Source organism: Hyla sarda, chromosome 2 (genome assembly GCF_029499605.1).
Source record: "Hyla sarda isolate aHylSar1 chromosome 2, aHylSar1.hap1, whole genome shotgun sequence".
Taxonomy (NCBI): domain Eukaryota; kingdom Metazoa; phylum Chordata; class Amphibia; order Anura; family Hylidae; genus Hyla; species Hyla sarda.
In genome coordinates this window covers 201646101-201668241 of record NC_079190.1, presented here as the reverse complement: position 1 = coordinate 201668241, position 22141 = coordinate 201646101, and the positions used below count along the sequence as shown (strand labels likewise).

Here is a 22141-nt window from a genome sequence, read left to right as displayed (position 1 = left end):
GTTTTCCCTGAAATTGGTGTAGCTGTAGAATTTTGTAGTCTTCTTCTCCCAAGGCTTCTCCTCATGGTCTCAGCGTTCCACTCCTTTCTTCTCTCCTTTCTCCTCTTACACTTTCCTCTATCAACTCCAGATTCACTTTAACTGACCACTTCTCCCCCACTACACTAGAAGGGTTAGGTTTGGGGGTCCTCCACTGGGGCATTAGGGTAACCTGGTAACTCTGCCATAATTTCTTAAAGATACAGTGCATAAATTAGTACCTAACATAACATAGCAATATATCACATTATAACAGATCAGACAATGGAGCAGTGGGACCAACAGACAGTCAGCAGGGATTCTTGATGCAATCTTTAGCCCACAGGACAGCCTTTGTTGCTGGGACACCACAGCTACCTCAACATAGACCAATTAACAGTGCAAAAAGTATATGAAAAACTCTATACACAAAATAAGAAAAAAAATGGCTGTAATTCCAATAACCATTTAAGGGGTACTCCGGCCCTAAGACATTGTATCCCCTATCCAAAGGATAGGGATAAGATGTCTGATTGTGGGGGTCCCACCACTGGCGACCCCTGCAATCTCTCATGCAGCACCCACCTGTGTGACCTTCATGCCAGCTCTGGAGGCTCCGAGTCTGAACCTCACGACTAGTCCCTTGCAATCTCTCATGCAGCACCCACCTGTGTGAGCTTCAGGCCAGCGCTGGAGGCTCCGAGTCTGAACCTCACAACTAGTCGTGAGGCTTCAGACTCGGAGCCTCCAGTGCTGGCATGCAGCTCACACAGGTGGGTGCTGCATGACAGATTGTGGGGGTCCCCAGCGGTGGACAATATAGAGAATAAGATGTCTCGGGGCCGGATTATCCCTTTAAATTAAAGAGCATACTGATTATGCTACACTATATGTGGGTAAAAGTGACAAAAAAAAGGCCATAAAACCAACCAAATTGTTTACATATTTTTATAATATTGTTTTTTGCAAAAATGAATAATTTTTGAACAGCTACAAAAATGTTCAGGTGTACAAGCATAAACATAGTATGTGGCATACGGAAAATTAAAGATTCAGAAAACCTATTAGGCGCCCTGTGCTGCTTAACTCCTTAAGGGGTACTCCGGTGGAAAACTTTTTTTTTTAAATCAACTGATGCCAGAAAGCTAAACAGATTTGTAAATTACTTCTGTTAAAAATCTTGATCCTTCCAGTACTTATTAGCTCTCTGCTGACACTGTACCCATGTAGCTCAATTTTATCATTTTGTTGCTAAAGTTAAATATATATATATATATATTTTTTATTTTTTTTATTTTTTTTTTTCTTGGTTTCTGGGGCATTTTCCCTAAAAATTCTACAAAATAAATTTTGCCTTCCTGCGGTCTAATAAGCATTTGTCATCTTTCATCCTGCACTATATATACTGCACCAATAGAGTTCATAGTGCAAAAATTGGCCATATGGCACGCTATTTTACACGTTTATATTGATTAGGAATTCTCCTTGAACAAAAAATATAGAAACCATGAATGGCATTTATCACTGTGTGTCTCTAGGAAGTGTGTTTCAAAGTCATTTATTTTTGTTTTGATTTTTGCATACGTTTTATATATTTATCCTAATATCGCACGAAGGTTGATAAATTTGGGGCAAGTAAGCAAAAAAAAAACAATAAATCCCTTCAGTAGGCCAATTTGTAAGATCTCTACTCTGTGACTTTTTATCCGGTTGCAGAAAAAATTCACACAAGCCAGGTCTACGGTGGTGTAGATTTGCGATGAATTGAGAGCTTTGCGGCAAACTTGCAATGATTTTTAAGAGTTGCACTTCATAAATCAGCAACCATTGCAAATTGAAAAACCAACAGTGTGTCCCAAAGTCATTTTGGTCAAAACCACTTTAGCAAAAAAGTTGCACAAATTTTGTGCATCAGAGTTTTCTATGAATTTTCTACATCAAACGCTCTAAACCTGTTGATAAATTATCCCCACAGCTGTTACCTGTACTTGCCATTAGAGGGGTACTTTTTAACTTATTAACTTTTAACTATTATGCCCGATGTGCAGAGTTATGTCAGCCATACAGTTTCTTGTTTTACTGCTCTCCAGCAGACTGTCAACTTTTTTTTTTTTTTTTTGGGGGGGGCGCAATGGAAACATCAAAAAGTTGACGATCCACCGGAGATCAGTATAACAAGTAAATGTATGACTGACATAACTCTGCATAAGGGACACAGTTGTTAAAAGTTAATTTATCCTGGAATACCCCTTTTACTAATTCAAATAGAGAAATGGCAGACAATAGAAATGGACTCACATAAATAATTTTTTTCAAATAGTCATTTTTGTTATTCATCATTCTAAAATCGGTTTGAATCTGAGCAAATAGATACATAATATATTAAGAAATGTTTCATTGCTCAGTCTTCATACGGATTCCCATGTAAAGGATGCCAAGTTTTTGAGTTATGTTTGCCCACTAATGCCAACAGGAGAGTAGACTTTGTCTAATTGATTTTTTTTCTCCTTTTTGTGGGGCTATGCCAAACGCCTTATATATTAACTTTCAAAATGCAGATTAAATGCAAATTACAGTTGTGTAGGAATTAAACTCTTCTCTTTCTTTCTGTCTGGCACTCAGTCAAGGAGGCATGAATGAAGGTTTAGTTTCCCTTTGTTGGGTGGCAGAGCGCTTAGATGAATTTGTGTTACATTGTAACATCATTTATGATATAATTCGGTTTTGCTTAACAAATAAATGGAATCCTAATAATAAGAACAATGACATAGAGCGGTGAACCATGTTTTGTTTAGTATAGAAGGCGTTAAAAGCTATAGCATTTTTTTCTTTTATTTAGTTGAAATATTTTTTTTTATTTTTTTTTTAAATAAGACTAAATAAATAAACACACCTAAAGGGATTTTCTCATCTGCAAGGATCCCCACTGATCTGCAGAGTGAAACATACCAATAGGTTGCAGTTGCGTTGCATTTTACAACTGCAACATCTTTAGTTTCCATGTTTTAAAATGGGAACGTGTATGAGCCATCCTAACAGAGTTTTTTATGTGGCCAACTGCAAGTATTTGGTTCAGTGGTAGATGCAATTTGATGTGGTTTTCTTGTGCGATGCAGATCTACCAAAGCCCTGAAATCCCTCTATTTGTACCATGCTCAAAACAGGAATGCATGTTCTTACACCTGGATACCTTTATGACTAATTTCAATACTTACATTATGATAAATAGTAGTAGCAATAAGATATACTGTACCCAAACATCTTTCTCATGTCGAATGAATAAGGGATTCTCAGTATGTTTTTCTATATTCATTTAAAGATAGACAGATAGACAGATATTCCCAGGAGAGCAGAAAATTTAAAAGTGGAAAAAGTTGGGGTGCATGCAGGTGTTCAAACCTTGGTTAGGGACTCTGAATCCATAAAACAGTAGATACCCACATCACACAAACCCATGCATATAAGCATGCTTTAGAAAGGCAGCACGAGGCTGCTGAAATGTAGCTCCTCTGTAATACTTAATTTGATCAAATAAACCTCCACATTGTTTCACTTATGGACTTGTGTGCTGTGGGTATTTGTGAGTATGGGAGAGGTAGATGTAAGATATATAGATAGATAGATAGATAGATAGACAATGGATAGATTGATAGATAGATAGATACAAGGAAGGTGACTGCAGCACACCTGCGTATTCAATACAAAGGAGTAGCTTTATTCCACAAATACAAGGACAACGTTTCTGTGGTCTCACACCACCATTTTCAAGTCAAAGTACAAGTGATCAATAAGGTTTAAATACACACAATCATGTGATTAGTTCATTTGCATACAGTATACAAAGATTGAATATAAACAAAGCATAAAATATAGAATTGTGCAATTAACCCCTTAAGACCAGGGGTTTTTCAGTTTTTGCACTTTAATTTTTTCCTCCTTATCTGTAAAAAATTATAACTCTTTCAATTTTGCACCTAAAAATCCATATGATGACTTATTTTTTGCGCCACAATTCTACTTTGTAATGACATCAGTCATTTGACCCAAAAATCGCCGATGAAATGGAAAAAAAATCATTGTGCAATAAAATTGAAGAAAAAACACAATTTTGTAACTTTTGGGGGCTTTAGTTTCTACACAGTAAAATTTTCAGTAAAAATGACACCTTATCTTTATTCTATAGGTCCATAAGTCAAAATGGTACCCTACCTATATACCGTATTTTTTGTCATATAAGACGCTCCGGCACCTCGTTTTATAGGATAAAAATCTAGAAAATAAAGATTCTGAACCAAATACAATGTAAAGTATAGGACAGTTATCTTCAACCTGTGGACCTTCAGATGTTGCAAAACTACAACTCCCAGCATGCCCGGACAGCCATTGGCTGTACAGGCATGCTGGGAATTGTAGTTTTGCAACATCTGGAGGTCTGCAGGTTGAAGACCACTGGTATAGGAGGTAGTACTCATGTGTCCCCACCGCTCCGGACCCGTCACCGCTCGTCACCGCTGCCCTGGATGTCACCCTCCAGCGCTGTTGCCGCATCCCCGGGGTGTCCTCATCGCTCTGGAACGTCTCTGCTGCCCGGTATCCTCGCTTTCCGTCGCCGCCATCATGTCGCTATGCATGCAGCTACGCATGCTGCTATGCACTCCGCTCCTATTGGATGATGGGACGGCATGCACGACGACGTGATGACGACGAAGGAGAGCGCCGGCCATGCAGGGGATCGAGGCATGGAGCAGACACCGAGGAGGCAGCTAAGGTCCCTCCCGGTGTCCTGTAAGCTGTTCGGCACGCCGTGATTTCACCGCTGCGGTCCCAAACAGCCCGTCTGAACAGCTGGGTTAGTGTTATGTTCGCTTCAGACGCGGCAGTCAGCTTTGATCGCCGTGTCTGAAGGGTTAATACAGGGCATCACTGCGATCGGTGATGTCCTGTATTAGCCGCGGATCCCGGCCATTGATGGCCGCAGGGACCGCCGCGATAGGACAGGTATTTGCCGTATAAGACGCACCAACTTCCCTCCCCCCCCGTTTTGGGGAAGAAAAAGTGCATCTTATACGGTGAAAAATACGGTAGATTTGATTTTGTCGTACATTTAAAATTCTCATCTTCTGACCCCTATAACTGTTTTATTTTTTCGCATACAAGGAGGTATGAGGGCTCATTTTTTGTATTGATTGGACTTTTTGATTGCTTTTTATTCATTTTTAAATGATAGAAAAAGTGACCAAAAATTACACTATTTTGGACTTTGGATTTGCGGTTTAATTAACGATATATTTTTATAATTCGGATATTTCTACACGCGGCAATAACACATATGTTTATTAAAATTTTTATTCACACAGTTTTTTTTTTTTATGGGAAAAGGGGGGATTCAAACTTTCATTAGGGAAGGGGTTAAATGATCTTTATTCACTTTTTTTCACTTTTTGTTTTGCAATGTTATAGCTACCATAGGGGACTATAACACTGCACCCACTGATCTGTTACATTGATCAATGGTTTCTCATAGAAAACCATTGATCAATGATTCTGGATCTCAGGCTCTGAGCAGTCATTCGGCGATTGTACAACAGGAGGCAGGTGAGGGGATCCCCCTGCTGTCCTACAGCTGTTCGGGATGCCGCGGCGATCCCAAACATCTCCCTGATCTAACCATCATTGGTTTACTTTCACTTTAGACACGGCGTTCAACTTTGAACTCTGCATCTAAAGGGTTAGTAGAGCGCTGCACCGCGATCAGTGCCGCACGCTATTAGCCACGGGTCCCGGCGGCCGTTGTTAGAGGCCGGGCCACGCGGTGTTACAGTAAGGGAGAGGACTCAGGATGTATCGGTACGTCCTTGATTCTTAAGGGGTTAAAATACAATTAAGCGACATCACAATTATGCCCCAAAGTGCAGACATCAATATTAAGTGTTACACTGTGCATAAAAGTGCATAAGAAAGGTTAAAAATATATATAATATAATACAGAAATATAAGGGCTCACAGCTGTAGATATTGCACGTGACTAATTATTTTCAGGATCGGGCAGTGGCAATCCGAACCTACCCCACAGAATATGTAAACAAAGCGGCGTAGAGCAGCATACTCAAATTGCGCCATACTGGCGCTTCCGCATTAAGTGTGCTGAGCCAATAGTGTACTGGGAATGGTAGGCACTTAAAGGGTCAAATGGTCCGGTGCTGATGTAACTCACTGGCGCATGCGCCACATGAACCTGAGCCCAGCGCTGCCCTCTAAGGCTAAGTTCACTTCACATTTTGCCATACTGTTATCAATCAGTTTTTCTAAAGAAAACCGTATGGCAAAAAAACGGATGGAAAAAGAAAACCATGTGCGTTTTTAAACAGTATACTGATTTTAAAAGTGCATACAGTTCCATCCGTTTTTATTTAAAAAAACATATTTTTTACAATTTGGTTCATTTTTAATGGGAGGGGTCTTGGGTGGGGACTTTAGGATGCAAATGCGCATGTGCAAAGCAGAAACCGTATACAGTTTCCCGTATGTAACCGTATCCATGTGGGTTTCCCATTGACGTCCATGTTAAAAAAAAAACGCATGTCGTCGCAGTATGGTTTTTAAACCGGAGACAAAAACGTGGTCAACTACGGTTTTCAGTACCAGAGAAAAGCGTATTGTAAGTAAACTGTATGGAACCGTATGCATCCGGATGCATACGGTTTTCAGTTATAATATAGCTGGGCATTTATGTGTCTGTTAAAGGGGTTATCCAGAAAAAGCAAAGCAGAGCTAATTTCCTTTAAAAACCGCTCCCGGTCTGTTTCCAGCAGCTCGGTTCCATTGAAGTGAATGGAGCCAAGTTATAAAACCACACCCAACCTGGAGACAGACGTGGAGCAGTTTTTGAAAGAAATTAGCTCTGTTTTTCTATTCCTGGATAACCCCTCTAAAAATGATATCAGACACCTGATAATATTTCAAAATCTGCATTAATTTTTTCTTGCAAATTTACATGTGAATTTCCTTATGCAACTGAAATGGATGATAATTACAAACTTGGAAACAAATGGTAAATTTTGTAGATTCAAAGTATACCTGTTGGTTTAAAAATCTTTTGACTTGTCCTAGAGGAATGTCAAAAGTTTTAGTAAGTTTGGGGTCTCAGTGTTTAAACTCAATTTTTAGAACGAATGGGGAAAAAAACATGGCTAATTTAGACAATCACATAGACTTGTTTATTAAAGGGGTATTCCAGGCAAAAACTTTTTCATATATATATATCAACTGGCTCCAGAAAGTTAAACAGATTTGTAAATTACTTCTATTAAAAAATCTTAATCCTTCCAATAGTTATTAGCTTCTGAAGTTTTCTGTCTAACTGCTCAATGATGATGTCACATCCCGGGAGCTGTGCATGATGGGAAAATATCCCCATAGGAGCTGCACAGCTCCCGGGACGTGAGTCATCAGAAAGCAGTTAGACAGAAAACAGCAACTCAACTTCAGAAGCTAATGACTAATGGAAGGATTAAGTGAAAGGATAGGGAAGCAGCACTCCTTGTAGAGAGAAGTAGAAGTGGTGGGTGAAAATGGCCGGAATCCCAGGTCACAGGGGTCACAACTTGAATATAGCAAAAAGAAGGCTGTAGGACTCCATATACGGTGAAAAAGCAGTGGCGTTTTTTTCAGCTCAAACATCAAGGCAACGTTTCGGCTGCATACAAGCAGCCTTTCTCAAGCAGTTACATAGTGCACAAGGTGTGAAATAAATATGGTGGAAAGATGTGACCTCATCAGTGCATCACAGCATTTGCATACAAACAATAACAAAGTCAATTTCAATGTATACAGTGATCAAACACAAAATAAAACAATATGAATACATTAGATGCATAAGTGCTATAATGATAATGCATTGGTGGTAAAAAGTGGCATAAATGAAGTGCATAAACATAAATAAAAAAGTGTAATAACCTGCTGGGGCGGAATCATAAGGCGGGTCCTGCGTGATGTATCACATAAGCGCCGGGCGCTCCATGGCACACTGGCGGCGTGCACCCGGCGGATGGAGCGCATAATGGAACGCAACCGGAAGCAGTGGGGATAAAGAGAAGCCGTTGTGCGCAAGCGCGAGGCGCCGAAGCGTCCCACGCGTGCGCACAGACAAGGGGGTCTCTGAGGCGGATGCCGGAAGGCAGTGCGCAGTCGCGAGAGGTGTTTACCTCCCTCGCGCATGCGCGCTAACGCCGGCAAGCACCAGAGGCAAACTTGGAGGTTGGAAAAAAAAGAGGCAAGTGTGGGCAAAGAGAAGGGGAGATGTAAAGAAATATATAAATATATATATATAGCTAAATAAAATAAGCACCAATTCCACAGAGGGCATTACAGGGGACAGAGGCATACAATATAAATATGACTGCATAAGACAGAGCATCAAGTCCACAAAGGGCATTACAAAGGACAGGGGCATAAAGACGTGAGCCCACAAGGTTCAGCTCCACTCCTGATTAGAGGGGGGACAGTAAAAGGTGAACAGGAAATATGGATGTAGAGGGAGCCAGCCGTTCAAAAACATGCACTCAGGACACAGCAATCTGGACCCTCACTGGGTTGCCATAGAGAATCTGCAATTATACAGACCTCCGGCACAAGGAGAAGGGATAGCCCCTGGGCAGGGGCAATCTCATGCTCCCTATTCGCAGTAACAGAGGGTGGTATACAGTGGTACCCTAGCCAGAAGTGTCCCATTCTTACTCACATGCAACAAGGCTCCCTCTCATGTTCAGAGCTGAGTTCAAAGCTGGGATAGTAGCAACTGTCCAAATGGTGCGGAGGGACAGATTGTCGCATCTGTCCAAATGGTGGGAAAGAAAAACAAGGAGATACATGTCAAATCATAAAAGATAAACAAGTAAAAGAAATTGTTTGTGACTCCGGTTGCGTGGAATGGAAGATTTTTTAGATGAAGACTTGATTATCACGCAGGATCCAATCAGCAGCCTCTGCAGGGAAGAGAATAAAAAAGAGGAGATAAATCATCTCAAAGTGGTAAATGGCAATATGTAAAACATACAGACTCAGGGGGGGACAATTTACAAGGGATCAACTCGGTCGATGATGCATTCAGATACTCGTAATTGGAAAATCAACATTAAGACCATGAGGTTTCAAACACTGTAACTCAAAGATCCACCATAACTCACGGCGATGTAATGCAATCATATGATCGTCACCTCTTTTAAGAGGAGGAATGTGATCAATTAAAGCAAAACGCAAATCATGCTCTGTGTGACCCTTTTCAATGAAGTGCTTTGGGACGGGGAGGTCAAGCCTACCCTTCCTGATAGTATAGCGGTGTTGATTGAACCTAACGCGGAACTCGCTGGTGGTTTCCCCAACGTAAATCAGATTGCAGGGGCAAAGTAATGCATACTTGACGTAACTAGATGTACATGTAAAGTAATGTTTCAGGGTATATGATTTACCTGTACGAGGGTGCAGGAAAGTGGGGCCTTTGAGCATTCTTGAGCAATTGATGCAATGGCAGCAAGGGTAACAGCCTTTATTCCTAACTGTCAAATACCGTTGTCCAGAATGTGATTTCTCAGAAATGTCAGCCTTGACGAGTCTATCACGAAGATTAGGGGCTCGATGAAACGACATTAAATGAGGTGTTTTGGAATTCCTAAATCTACAGGGAAGGCATGTTTAAGTAGGGACCAGTGTTGTCTAAGTATAGATGAGACCTTATTGGAAGTGTCACTAAATTGAGATACAAACGTAATACGATCACCTGAGGATTTAGAAGTGGTGCTGTGTATCAGAGACTGTCTATCCATACCAAGAACATCCCGTTTACATTGTGAAACAAGTTTTTTTGCATATCCTCGTTCTAGAAAATTGGTGGCCATATTATCCAGAGTTGTGGAAATTTGATCCTGATTGCTGACAATTCTGCGAGCTCTAACCATCTGGCTGCGTGGAAGCGACTTTATCATAGGGCGGGGATGCTGGCTGGAGTAGTGGAGAATGGAGTTGCAATCTGTTGATTTAGTGTAAAGTCTTGTGGATAATGTACCTGCACTGACAGAAACTAACGTGTCTAAGAACTGGTCCGAAGTGTGATAAAAATTTATGGTGAATTGGATGTGCGGACTGATAGAATTGAGAAAAGAGTGAAAGGATAAAAGTGGAACCGCGCCAAATGATGAACACATCATCTATGTATCTCCACCACCCCAGCACTTGGCTGAAGTGGTGGGACACATAGACGTGTGACTCCTCACACGCCGCCACAAAGATGTTGGCGTACGTTGGGGCCACATTGATCCCCATGGCGGTCCCGGCGATTTGTGCATAAAATGTGTCGTTGAAAGAGAAATTATTGTTGGATAAGACGAAGTCAAGAAGAGAAATTATGAACTCAACTTCTAATGGAGAAAAGTCAGGTGTGATAGCCTGAGTAATGGCAGAAGTACCTTCTGTGTGAGAAATTGAGGTGTATAGTGAAAAGATATCGAAGGATGCTAGACTCACATCCTCCGGTACCGCCACTGTCTTTAATTTTAGCAAAAAGTCAGATGTGTCACGTAGAAATGATTTGGCTCTTGTTGCATAAGGTCTTAACAATTGATCTAAAAATAGATACATGGCTCATGACGGAATCCCTCCCAGAGACAATCGGTCATCCGGGAGGGTCCGTCAGTGATTTATGTATCTTAGGTAGTAGGTACAACAACAGTGTCACAGGAGAAGGAACTTCCAAGTAGTCACAAAGATTCTCGTCGATCAGGTGTTGTTCTAAGGCTGTGGTCAAGATAGAGGTGAGTTTCAACTCAATGTCTTTAACAGGGTCACGAGATAATTGTTTATAGGTGGTGCAATTGTTCAGTTGGCGGAGGGCCTCGCAAATATATTTGCTGCGATCGAGTATAACGATCGCCCCGCCTTTATCGGCCGGTTTTAAAATTAGATTATGGTCCTGCATGAATGATTGTAAAGCTAAAAGTTGTGAGGAGGTAAGATTAGAGTGTTCTAGTTGTGAAGACTCAGACCTTAGAGAAGCAACATCCTGATCGACAAGAGTACAAAAGGCATCCAATACACTGTTACATACAGGGGGATTGAATTTGCTTTTTTTAGGAAGGTCAAAATCACAAAATCTGAAGGAGTTGATATCTGGGGATGTGGCTCCGGACCCAGCAATGGAATTGCTCGGGTCCGAGAACCAGATCCGCAGCTTCAGCTTATGAAAAAACTGTTGCAGGTCTACTTGAAGAGTGAACCAATCTGTTTTGCTAGCAGGGCAAAAGCTCAGACCTTTACTTAACAGATCAAGTTGATCTTTAGTAAGAATAGTAGATGAGATATTTACCACGTTTTGTTTTGGCGTTTCGTGGTCACTTTTGGTGGTTGAGCCTTGGGGGGACGCCCTCTGGTTCTTCCGACGGGGCCATTGCCTGCTTCCTCCCCTTCTGGTGGGTCGCTTGAAGATGGACGGATTCCTAAGAAAGGCTGGTTGCTTTGGTTAAGGCCAATTTGAGCATAGCTCTCTGTTGATGAGGCAGAACCGGATTGGGCGAAACGTGAGTCCTGATTTTTAAAGTCCCTGATCCTTTTTGAACGCTTATTTGTTTGATCGTTCCATGTGTATACCCGAGCATTTTCGTAGTCCAGACTGTCACGATGCCATTTATGTCGCTTGAAGTTCTCTTGTTCACTCCTGGATTTTTGGAGGGAACTAATTTGTTTTTTCATGAAAGAGTCAACGTCGGCAGTGGGTAGGGTCGTTTTCAAGGAACTTTCAAGTGAAGACATCTTAGTTCGTGTAGTCACAATGTCTCTCTGGAGAAAATCAATGCTCAACAAAATGAGATCCGAGGAAAACCGGTTAGCGATGGATTCATATCTATTCTTAAATTCAGGGTCACTCGAATATGCGTTATCCTGTGGTTGAACCCTGAGTCCACGAGGGATCCTCTGAGTTTTAAAATATTTGTCTAAAGTGGTTAGGTGGAGAGTCAAAGACAGCATTTTACGAGATTCCATTTCATATAGACATTGTAAATCATTCGCTGAAGGAGTATGAAGAAAAGTAGCGTCACCATCGACGCAAGATAGAAGCCTGTCAATGTCCCCATCTGAGTATGTAGATGTAGCGGCTGGTGCCACAGTACCTGTCGGTGGTTGTTGTGCTGTAGAGTCCATAGTGAAGGCAATAATCCAGAAGAAAGTGGGTGCAAGCTCTGAAGACCAAAACATATGAAAGGATAGGGAAGCAGCACTCCTTGTTGACCTTGTGGGCTCATTTCTTTATGCCCCTGTCCTTTGTAATGCCCTTTGTGGACTTGGTGCTCTGTCTTATGCAGTCATATTTATATTTTATGCCTCTGTCCCCTGTAATGCCCTCTGTGGACTTGGCGCTTATTTTATTTAGCCATATATATATATATATATATATATATATATATATATATATATATTTCTTTATATCTCCCCTTCTCTTTGCCCATACTTACCACCTTATGATTCCACCCCAGCAGGTTATTACACTTTTTTATTTATGTTTATGCACTTTATTTATGCCACTTTGTACCACCAATGCATTATCACTATAGCACTTATGCATCTAATGTATTCATATTGTTTTATTTTGTGTTTGATCACTGTATACATTGAAATTGACTTTGTTATTGTTTGTATGCAAATGCTGTGATGCACTGATGATGTCACATCCTTCCACCATATTTATATCACACCTTGTGCACTATGTAACTGCTTGAGAAAGGCTGCTTGTATGCAGCCAAAACGTTGCCTTGATGTTTCAGCTGGAATAAACGCCACTGCTTTTTCACCGTATATGGAGTGCTACAGCCTTCTTTTTGCTATATTGGAAGGATTAAGATTATTTAATAGAAGTAATTTACAAATCTGTTTAACTTTCCGGAGCAAGTTGATATATAAAAAAAAGTTTTGGTCTGGAATACCCCTTTAAGTTTGTCTCTCTTAGCATGCAGTTTTCCCAGCTATTTCAAGCTTTTAGATCATATCAACACTTTCTTGAGAGACAATGGCCAATTAGTAATTAACAACTTTATTATTCATATAATTTGCTTTAGTTGGTCATAATGCTGGTCAGAGTTATAAACTGTCTGTAAATTCCCGGACTGTTCATTAAAATATAAAATGTTTTTTTATAAAATTGGGTTTATATCAGTATACTCAGTGAGGCTAGAATTTCACTAAGGTCTTTTTGGCAAAAAAAAAAAAAAAAAAAAAAAAAAAACGCCCCATCTGCTGCACAGCATTTTTTCATTGAACGAATGATACAGTAGTGATGCCTGCAGGGAAGTTGTAGGGAATTAATTATATATATTTTTTTTACTTTTTTTTATTTGAAAGCAGGGAACAATTATTGGGTGCGAGGAAGGGAATTAATAGCCACAGACAGTATAAAAATATCGAAAATGTTTGATTTTTCAATTTATAATTTAACCATTTATTATGTGCAATGTATCCATTGTTTTGTATAATAATGATGTTAATAACTGTTTTTACTTTTCATTTCAGGTTCAGTATATTTTACTAAGCGCTGCACTATTTCCATCATGGAACAGATTCTGTTCAATGATGGGAGTAGTAGTACAGGTGCTGAGGGACTCTCACTCCTGAGACCCACTGCCATCATAAGTTAAAAGCCAGGGAAGCGGGCGGCATCCTGTTTCGCTCCCCAGCTGGCCGGGGATGGTCCTCAGTAAATTTATATTTACTGGCAGAAGCCATCATTGGTTGCTTCCGATTGACCAATGAGGGCTTCTGATGGGAAATATGAACTTACAGCACTGTAAGTTCATATTGCCCACCAGAAGCCCTCATTGGTCAATCAGTGGGGACCAATGAGGGCATTCAGTGGCTAATATGAAGTTATTATAGAAGTCAACGTATCATTTTCTTTAACCCCTTAAGGACTGGGGTTTTTTCCGTTTTTGCATTTTCGTTTTTTGCTCTTTGCCTTTAAAAAATCGTAACTCTTTCAATTTTGCACCTAAAAATCCATATGATGGCTTATTTTTTGCGCCAACAATTCTACTTTGTAATGACGTCCCTCATTTTGCCCAAAAATCTACGGTGCAACGGAAAAAAACTTTTTTCTTAATATTTAGGGGCTTCCGTTTCTACGTCGTACATTTTTCGGTAAAAATGACACCTTATCTTTATTCTCTAGGTCCATACGATTAAAATGATACCCTACTTATATAGGTTTGATTTTGTCGGACTTCTGGAAAAAATCATAACTTCATGCAGGAAAATGAATACGTTTAAAATTGTCATCTTCTGACCCCTATAACTTTTTTATTTTTCCGTGTATGGGGCGGTATGAGGGCTAATTTTTTGCGTCGTGATCTGAAGTTTTTAACGGTACCATTTTTGCATTGATAGGACTTATTGATCGCTTTTTATTAATTTTTAAATGATATAAAAAGTGACCAAAAATGCACTATTTTGGATTTTGGAATTTTTTTGCGCGCACGCCATTGACCGAGCGGTTTAATTAATTATATATTTTTATAATTCGGACATTTCTGCACGTGGTGATACCATATATGTTTATTTTTATTTTTATTTACACTGTGTTTTTTTTTTAATTGGAAAAGGGGGGTGATTCAAACTTTTAATAGGGGAGGAGTTAAATGATCTTTATTCACTTTTTTTTCACTTTTTTTTTGCAGTGTTATAGGTCCCATAGGGACCTATAACACTGCACACACTGATCTTCATCATTGATCACTGGTTTCTCATAGGAAACCAGTGATCGACGATTCTGCCGCATGACTGCTCATGCCTGGATCTCAGGCACTGAGCAGTCATTTGGCGATCGGACAGCGAAGTAGGGGTAGGGTAGGGGCCCTCCTGCTGTCCTGTAAGCTGTTCGGGATGCCGTTATTATCCACAGCTATCCCGAACAGCCCGACTGAGCTAGCCGACAACTTTCACTTTCGCTTTTAGCCACGCTGCTCAGCTCTGAGCGCGCGGCTAAAGGGTTAATAGCGTGCGGCGCCGCGATTGATGCTGCGCGCTATTAGAGGCGGGTCCCGGCTTCACTATGACGCCGGGCCTGCCGTGATATGACGCGGGGTTACACAGTAATATCAGGAGAGCAGGACCAAGGACGTACCGGTACGTCCTTGGTCCTTAAGGGGTTAAAATATCTCCCGCTCCCTTCAGCTGCCCGCCCATACAGAGCCACCCCAGTTGCCATGGCTATCAGCCCCTTAGCCCAGCTCACGATGCTGTGTAAGTCAACACTACAACTTCCCACATGCCCTCACTGTTAGGACATGCTGGGAGTTGATACTGTCAGCAACTATTAGTTCCCTGCCCCGTTCATGATAATTCCTCCCTGCTTTCAAAAAAAAAAAAATTTTAAGAAAAATATAAAATTTGTTCCCTACAAATTCAGGCATACCTATGGCATCATTCTTATTTTTTATTTTTTTTATTTTTTTTTATGGTACCCTATGAAATTCCTAAAATGCCTGTAGAGAAACTGCCAAAGGGGCCAAAAATGCAATTTCCACAGAAAGGTAAAAATCGTTGGGAAAACATAGGGAATTTTGGCAACCATAATACTGTTGTTTTTTACAATCCATACTTTGGCTTCCATACCTAGAACACCAATGGGGTTTCTTTTTTAGCTCAGTTTAACCACATGAGACTCAAGTATAGTGGTCATAATAAGGACGCTAAAATGCATCAACGATATGGCTGTCTAAAATTGGCCTTAGTGTGAACTCTGAAGACTGAAATGAGAATCACATTAAACAATCTTTGCTTTTTTACTTAAGTTTTTTAGCTGACCCTTTCCTGACTCTGTTGTCTATAAAATCTTAATGAGCTGTATCTATAAAGATGAACAAAAAGGTTTGTTTAAGCTGCACACGCAGTTGACAACCTCAAAGAAACTTGAAATATATAGAATGTTATATGTTTGTATGCTTGAATCTGAACTTCCTGATAACATTTTTTGTTATTTCTGTCTATTAAAATGACATTTTGATTTATCTTTCATCTGATAATAGGAAGCAAAATATGGCATATGGTTGTACAGAGTAACTTGAGTTGTCACATCTTTGTGTGAAACCTGACATTAATGACTAGATTGGGGTTTAACAGCTTGTTTCTTTCCAACTGTTTAACCAGGACTCCGAGGAGTTGCCGTGATTGACACTTCATGTAGGGACTTGTAGCTCCACATCTGGAGAGCACTAGATTTATAACTTCTGAGCTAGCGAAAACTTGAGTTGGGTAGAAACTCTTTACGAAAATTGCATTTTCTTTCAAAATTTGAATTGTCATTTTTACTAAGGTCTTAGTGTCTTTTTTTCTTTTACCAAAGATCTTGTGTTCTTTGTTTTGTCCTGTGAATAATATTGTTTTAAAGTGGTGTATATATATATATATATATATATATATATATATATATATATATATATATATATAGATAGCTCATCCTTTTTTGTATACCATTTCAGCTTTTTTTGGAACTGCATATTTGCATATTTATGCTGACTGCAATAATTGAAGTGGGGAAATATTTTTTCTTGGTATGGGACAGTTGTAATCCCCACTCTAGGGCCAGACCCAGACAGTATAGGGCCTCTATATAGAACTGTAGGTAAGCTTCTTGGTCTACAATAACAACTGGCAACAAATCATGCGTTTACTGTCAATCATCCCCATGTTGACTCTTTTGCTAAGCCTTTACTCATTTTGTTGTTGTTTTCCAAATATATCAAATCCAAACTAGTGTGAACAATTTTGTTTTGTAAAGATAGTGGGCCCCCTTACCAACAGGGCCTATGTTCCATTCATATCCCCTCATGCATTTGTAAGTCAAATGAGCTGATAAAGTCGTTACAGTCCATAATGGAAACATATCCACACCCACCCTCTAGCTTTATGAAGTTAGACTGAAGGTGAAAGCTCCTGGTAGGGTTGTGCTGACAGCAAGAATTGTGTGACATTACATCTTGCATTTGGGACAAGTTTAAAACATAGATGTTTTTGTTTTCTAAAGAAATCCTCTATAACAGTAATTTTCTTGAAAATGATTTTCTGGAATTTTGTTTTGTTTATTTATTTTTTACTATGTTACAGGGGCTGTAAAGTTAGTGTAGTTCATGATATAGTGTATGTATCTGTGTTTGATGGCTGGTAAAGCAATTCTTGAGAGATCTTAACTCCGATGTTCATTTTAGAAGCATACAAAATGATTGTTGTCTCAAGCTTCTCCTACATTGCAGTGCGGCCCGATTACATCACTAGTCAGGTGTTGTATGGGAGCATTGCAGTGCTTTAATTGGTGGAGTGACCACTGGGTGAGAGATTATTCTTCACAGGGCTGCAGGCAATTGCAGTTATAAGCACAACAAGTATGCAAGTGAGCTAATCTGTGCTGCAATGGGTGGGGTGACTTATGTGTGGGAGGGAGAAAACTGACCTCACATTTACAAAAAAGGGATCATGGGACTTGTAGTTGGAAGAAGTTAACTCCAACAGCATTTCTCAAAAAGAAAACAGCAGCGTTATAGTGGACTCACAATACAGCAATTTAGCCCCAAAGACAAGCATGGATTCTTCATAAGCAAGTCTATAAGTTATCCATCATAAGTCACCTTAGCTTGACAGTCAGAATTTCTTCCTTTATAACACTAAATAATTTAGCTACATTACTCTCACATCAGCTCATATTTTTCTCTGTGTCTTATGTGCTTCAATAAGTAAAAAGTAGCATTTAATCTTCTGTAAAAATTTGATATCAATAGGAAAACATTTAGAAGTATAGACATTCTTTATAGAGCTAATCCTCCCATTACATAGATTACCTCACCCTTGAATTATTAGGGAATTAAGGTCATTTAATGGGAAACAGCATCACTCTTGTCCATGGGCTGCACTGATTTGCACATAAGATATTCAAATGTACAATGTTTTTGTAGCAGTTTTAAACATTTTCAAAAACACCATGCATTTCAAGAAATTTTCATGGCTTTTTAAGAAGCATTTTGATGTTTTTTTTTTATCTTGTTACATTTAAAGTGTGCATTTTTACTGTCATGTTAAAGGCCTTCTAAAGAAGAAAAAAAATAAACTCTCACAGCATTTTGCTTTACAAAGAAGGCCATAAACAGCTAAAACTAAAATGTTTTATATGTAATGCATTATATGTTTCTACATATTAGAAAATATCATTTGGCCACAAAAAAGTTACATAAAATGCAAATAAAAATGCAGGTAGACACAATCTGAAACTGCTGCAAAACAGACAGTCTTATAGATTCTAAGTCTATGACAAAATAGCGCAAATTCGTGTTTTTTTTTCTCAGTTAGCAATCTTGTAAACTCGGTGCTGGGTCAAGACACCTGGTCATAATGCAGGTTAAAAAAAATGTGGCTTAAAATGCTTGTGTGTAACTTGTGGTGTATCTTGGAGGTCTTAAAGGGGACCTATCACCTTCCTATCATTTTCTAATAGACTTCACATATTAATAGAAGCCTAAAATATGTAAACTTTCTGAAATATACTTAAATAGGAAAAAAGTAAACATTTTCTCTCTAATTTAGTTATAAAGTACTGACCCTTTAAAATGTACTTGTCATATCACAGAAAAAAAAGAATGCTTATAAATGTCTCACTAGGTCATGAAGGTTCTTTCCATGTCTTTTTCATGTGTCTATCTTCTGTATTTGGCTCACAATTCCCTCTGTTCTGCTTGCTTTTTCTGACATCCACCGCTTAGGCAGGGGTGTATCTTAGTCAGGCACTGAGCCCGGCCTTAATTAACATGCATACACGTCCTCCCGGAGTCTGCTGTGCTGGATCACTTCATCCAATAACTGCAGGCTGCTTTGTAACCCCTTCCTCTCTGTTTTAGACAAAGGTTTTATTGGCAAAACAGGAATGAGCAAAGAGGAATGCTAGTTCCAACCTTACTTCCTTGACTTTGTCCCATTCTGTGCTTTAGCTGGGACAAAGTTGATGCTGCAGTCACACAGAATTATGTTCTGGGTGGTATTGGGACCCCTAGTGGTCTATTTTAGAAGTCTTTATTTATTTAAAAAGGAGATTACTTTTTTATGAGTTATATTAGAAAGTTTAAATGCTTTGCCAAGATGTGCAACATATTTAAAGGTTTTGACTCTGACAGTGCCCATTTAAAAAACAGAGCCTAGAACCAAGCTAGGGTTGGCATGAGTGAAGAATCACTATCTTTACAATTCTTACAGACTTGTTATTACTACAGTAAGCAGGCAGAGCCCATTCCGTTGTATACTGTTATCACATACACCTGACACAAAGTTGTATAGTACTTTATATTTTCAATGCGGTCTTGTCTTAGCAGCTCCCTGGCTCCTCCTTCTCTCCAGAGATGATGCAATATCATCTGTTGTCTTAGGTGATATTGCTGAATCTGGTGTATGAGCTGATAACCTACTCACCTAATATCACCACTTCTGACCAGACCCTCCAGCCTACTTTACCATCTCCCTGTCATATATACATGTATGTCTTTATTAGGACATTTAGGGAAAACAAGGTGTGCTCATGGCATGCTTCCTCATGCCGAATACTGCCGAAGGCAGAGGAGCAGACAGGAAATGAAGCAGATGTTGCAACAGTCTGTTGTGTACTTTAACATTCAGCAACATCTTTGGGCCGACAACTGACAGGATTGCTGTGAGAGGGGAAAAGGCAGGGTAGGAGGGCTGTGATAAAGAGCTGAAGGAAACCAATACATTTTGGGAATTGTAGTATTGAGCAACTGCTCAACCAGGAAGTAGTAAGAGGACATGGTAGGGGAAATGATTGCATACCAACAAAACAAATGGATTTTTGGGGGATTTTAGAACTTGGGCAGACAGGTAGGCAATGCTATATGCTTCGGCACCTTTTTTTAATATGATGTTGGCATACCCCTTTATTTCAGGCTAGGTGTTATTATTCTAGCAACAATAAATGAGTCCTGTAAATTAAGGAGCAGCAGGAGGAGAATCACGTCAGAAATAGCAGTAACAGAGGTATACGGTCTCTTCAGCATGTATAAAAGATGCTCAAATTAAACTCTTACAATCAGCTATGTCTTAGCCTAGAAAATCAACTATTTTTAAAATGAGCTCCTCTTCACAGATGATACCTCAAAAAAATAACATAATTACATGATTTTGACCTTTTTTATGATATAATGAAAGTTAACCTGTTTTCCTGTAATATTTAGGGAAGTCATCAAATCTTCTAATAATATGAATTTGAGAAAAATCTTATAATTTCATCTACTGATATTTATTGTATTCTTCATAGAACGGATATGCCCTATGATATGCCCTCTTTATTAACTTTTTGAACCCTTTTTAAAGCTATTGTAGCTGCCAAGATGCTTTAAATTGTCCTTTTTAACAAGCTAGTTTAACTTTTATTGTATATTCAGAAATGTTAACAATTAATCTTTAACAAGGCTGGTTGTGATGTACAACTACCTTACATTGCTTAATAATTGTGATGGATTGCCATTTTATTTTTATTTTCATCTACTTGAGTTAATGCAAATGAAACACTTAAAAATTACACTATTGACAGCAGCAACTGACTAATTTATCTCTGTATTTATAGAATACATTCAGCAGTAAAATGTCACTCCCTCCTACAGTCTAATTATGGAGTCTTAATTGGGACTGCTGGGACCTTTTTATATTCCATCCTTGTTTTAACACTATTAAGACATCTCCTGAATTGTTCCTTAGAACTTCTAAATTCTTTCTTTGTCAAAGCAAACAGGCAGAAGAACATAAGGAGTAAATATTTCATGTCAGGCTAATATGTGGCTATTTTATCTATCTCAAATGTTTTCTCTGCCTAAACATTTATGTTAATACTTTTATAACCTCTACGAAAATTCTGCTTTCAAGGGATTTGTGCCTGGTTTGTTTAAGCAGTGTTTATGTTTCTGATATAATATTTTAATTTCAAAATTGGTCTGTTATGACATTTAAACCGTATAGACCTACTGAATATACATATGACAGTCATACAAATCTGAATAATGCAGAACATTTTGTGCGGTAATAACTCAATTGTGAATTATGAATTATGGTTATAAAAATTACTAATTATGAAAAAATTTAAATTTTTGAAAATTGTTACAAATTATGAATTCCTGGGGAATTGTAGACAGAGCCAATCAATACAATTCACATCTGAGTCCAACTATTTCCTCAGATATCATCAAGTTCTTTTTATGACGGGATGGCATTAACGCTTAAAGGGGTACTCCCGTGGAAAACTTTTTTAAAAATTCAACTGGTGCCAGAAAGTTAAACAGATTTGTAAATTACTTGTATTAAAAAATCTTAATCCCATCAGTACTTTTTAGGGGCTAAAAACTACAGCGGCAATTATTTACTTTTTAGATTTCTCTGATGTCATGACCACAGTCCTCTCTGCTGACCTCTGCTGTCCATTTTAGGAACTGTCCAGAGCAGCATAAGTTTGCTATGGGGATTTTCTCCTTCTCTGGACAGTTCCTAAAATGGACAGCAGAGGTCAGCAGAGAGCACTGTGGTCATGACATCAGAGAAATCTAAAAAGTAAAGCATTTCCTCTGTTGTATATAGCCACTAAAAAGTACTGGAAGGATTAAGATTTTTTTAATAGAAGTAATTTACAAATCTGTTTAACTTTCTGACACCAGTTTATTTAAAAAAAAAAAAAAAAAGTTTTCCATGGGAGTACCCCTTTAACTCCTTAAGGACCCAGCCATTTTACACCTTAGGACCAGAGCGTTTTTTGAACATCTGACCACTGTCAATTTAAACATTAATAACTCTGGAATGCTTTTACATATCATTCTGATTCCGAGATTGTTTTTTCGTGACATATTCTACTTTTAACAAAGTGGTAATTTCTTGTGGTAAATTGCATCCTTTCTAGGTGAAAAATTCCAAAATTTTATGAAAAAATTGAAAATTTTGCATTTTTTCTAACTTTGAAGCTCTCTGCTTGTAAGAAAAATGGATATTCCAAATACATTTTATTTTTATTGACAAATACAATATGTGGTCTGCCTCCTGCTGTTGAATAACTACA

At 38.9% G+C, this 22141-nt stretch overlaps 1 protein-coding gene across 2 annotated transcripts in view; it reads left to right on the top strand.

Moving 5' to 3' along the window:
* The window catches only part of DMD (dystrophin), a 2642350-nt gene that overhangs the window by 1434721 nt on the left and 1185488 nt on the right, over positions 1 to 22141 (top strand). The gene's annotated exons all lie outside the window — the stretch shown is intronic.